Source organism: Nannospalax galili, unplaced genomic scaffold, assembly GCF_000622305.1.
Source record: "Nannospalax galili isolate Female #2095 unplaced genomic scaffold, S.galili_v1.0 scaffold1841, whole genome shotgun sequence".
In the NCBI taxonomy this organism is placed as follows: Eukaryota; Metazoa; Chordata; class Mammalia; order Rodentia; family Spalacidae; genus Nannospalax; species Nannospalax galili.
The window spans coordinates 39,362-42,390 of record NW_008344833.1 but is presented as its reverse complement, the minus strand read 5'-3'; the positions used below and the strand labels follow the sequence as shown (position 1 = coordinate 42,390).

Genomic DNA, 3,029 nt, shown 5'->3' with positions numbered 1-3,029 from the left:
CATTACGTGCAGGGTATAGAATTTCTTTACAGGGATCGTGTCTTCTTGCTGTGGATGGAGAGCACACATTGTTATTTATCTTCCACCATGTTCCACTAGTGCTTTTGGAGAAATTTTCTTTTGTAGCTGGGTCACTGGCCTCACTGCAAATTCTTCAGAAAGGATTATATCAGGTCCACAGGTCATGTTAAGGTAAAAAAATCTATGTGTTAGCTATGCCTACAATGCATGGTTATAAGCAGACACCAGATTGAATTCATGAAGAGAATTATATTTCAGTGTGACTTTACATCACATAAATATTCAACTGATCTTTTGCGCTGCAAATATAGGAGGGAAATGGGCTTCATTTATGTACTGTGCTCCTTAACATCATAATCTTCACAAAAGTTTGGGGATCTGATGCTATTCTTTTTTACACACATTTAGCAAGTAGATTATAGATAGTTACTAGATTAAGAAATATCCTTTTCAATAATTCACGTTTCTCATCTAATTCAGAAGTCCTTTACTCATTAGCTGTTTCTTTCTTGGGTCCAATGCCCTGTTTAAGTGCACATGGTCTCACTGACATTTTTCATTTTAGGATCCACTGATATTCAAGGATGTGTCCATAGACTTCTCCCAGGAGGAGTGGAAATGCCTAGACTCTGCTCAGAGGGCTTTGTACAGGGAGGTGATGTTGGAGAACTACAGCAATCTGGTATCTGTAGGTGAGGACATTTTTCTATCAGTATTTTTACTGTTCTCCATCCTTTCATAGACAACGGTCTACTTTGTACAAACGTTAGTTTTGCTGTGTAGGTCTTGGATTCCTTAAATTTACAAATTAGAATATTGGGAATATCTGTGCATCATTTCCACTTGTTAGAGGAATTATTTTTTGATTATAGAGCAATTATTACTGTTCATTATTTTTGGAGTTGATTTCAGCCTCCCATTAATATATGATGCTGCAGCCAGAATCTTTAAGGTTCCATTTCCATAGCTGCATTTTGAATCGTCGATAGAACTCAGTGTATGAAAACTGAAAGAATTCCTCTATATTCTAATGAGTCTGTCCTAAAATAGAAACTGAGAAATTATTTGGAGCATTTATTTAATTTTTCCTTATTTCCCATGTCACATTTCTTGCTAATGCAAACTAGTAGCTGATTCATTTTCCTATGAATTCTTCCTGTACTACAGTTTTTTGAATGTGTATTTTTTTATTGTACATTTCATTAAATAAAATAAAATAAAACAAAAACCTTAATCAGCTTTATACCTGCTACTCGACCTATTCTCCCCGTCCAGATCTCATGCATTCTGTGATTGATATTAAGGTCTGATATTAAGGTCTATCGACTCAAGTTTTTAGCATATCATGAAATTAGTAAATTTTTTGTCTTGTTTTGTTCCTCATTTGAAAATGTTTATGCCATTCTGATTCTTCATGTTTTTTCATTGTTTTATACTTGCTTATGTATGTCTTCTGAAAATGATTGTAAGACTTCAGTGAGAATCACATAGTATATATATATAGCATGAAATTCTATATTCTCTGCCCATTTTAAATAAGAATGTGTTAAATATTTGGGACTGTCTACATCTCATTTGGGGATTATTCTGTTTGCTACCTACTGTTGATGTCTATGTTCCAGTTTGGTCAGAAAAGAGATTGTGAAACATTGACCGGGTACAATATTTAAGACTTATCATATGGTCCACTGCAGTTCTTCATTTGGTCTTTGATTTTGGAAGTTTGCACATCGTCCTGTGTGTGTGTGCATGTCAGTCCTGGCTTCTTTGAATGCATACTTTCTCAGGCTGCTCATATACTTGTTCATTCATAATCTTTCTGACTTCTGAATTCTTCACAGACAGGATACAGTTCCCAGAGCTGTGGTTTGGAGGATGTGTCTTGTTCAGGCACCTTCCTTCTCTCTATAATTCTCGCCAGCCATGAGATGAGATTTCTGATGTCATGACCTTCCCTCTCATGGCTCAGTCTTGCCATTGTCTGTTAGTCTCTGAGCCCCATGGATACTGGAGTGAAAGCTCTGAAGATGGAGCCAAAGTTTAATGTTTTATTTCCTGAATAAATGTTCTCAGTTGTAGATCAGATGAAAAAGATCCACAATGGACTCTCTGATAATATAAGAGAAGATAGATAAAATTCAGTTTCAATTTGAAATAATCTAAAAAGATTGAGATTACCTTAATTTCCAGGTGTGGTGTCACAAGCCTTTAATCTCAGCACTTTGGAGGCAGAAGCAGGTGGAACTTTGTGAGTTAGAGGCCTGCCTGATCTACATAGTGAATTCCAGGACAGCTGGGGCTACAGGAAGACTCCTTCTTAAAAAAACAGAAAGAAAAAAAAGACTGGGAACACAAAAGGCACTGTGAATGCCCCCATTTAATACTTACCTCATGTTTCAGTTTTCAGGCTTTCAGCATACATTGGGAAAGTCCTTGACTCCACACTGGATTTCAGGATGATTATAGGGCTTTGTGTTTGTTTTTGTTTTGATTTTCTGTCTTTTTGAATGGCATCTTTTTATAGCCCAAGTAGGCCTGGAACTCACTATGTAGACTAAGCTGGCCTTGTACTCACAGAGATCTGCCTGCCTCTGCTGGTATTACAGGAACCACCACCACACCTGACTTATTACAGATTTCATTTGGAAGTTTACCACTGAAATATTTAAACTCACTGTATTTTATCCCTGTACCACTTCTGAGTGCCTATAGTTCATGATTCAATATATTCTCCATTTTTCTTTAAAATATAACCATGAATTCTGAAGTGATGGCTGGCTGTCATGAATTAATACATTTTTTCAAATGACCTTCTCCCTCCAACAATGTTCAGAGATCCCTTTTCTGCAAGTCAATATTAGTTAATATGTTCACTTTCAGTATGATATAGTTATTTTTCATTATTTCATGCTGTTTTTCCTCTGGTCTTTCTGAGAAGAGATGACATATTATGACAGATTTCCTGCCTTTGTAATTAGTTGCTATTTTTCCCTAACAGAATTAACTAC

The 3,029-nt window shown here is 36.1% G+C and overlaps 1 protein-coding gene across 1 annotated transcript in view; it reads left to right on the top strand.

The window, feature by feature from the left end:
* The window catches only part of LOC103740557 (zinc finger protein 160-like), a gene marked incomplete at its 5' end in the record, with an annotated part of 11,552 nt that overhangs the window by 6,118 nt on the left and 2,405 nt on the right, over window positions 1-3,029 (top strand). The window lies entirely within an intron of this gene.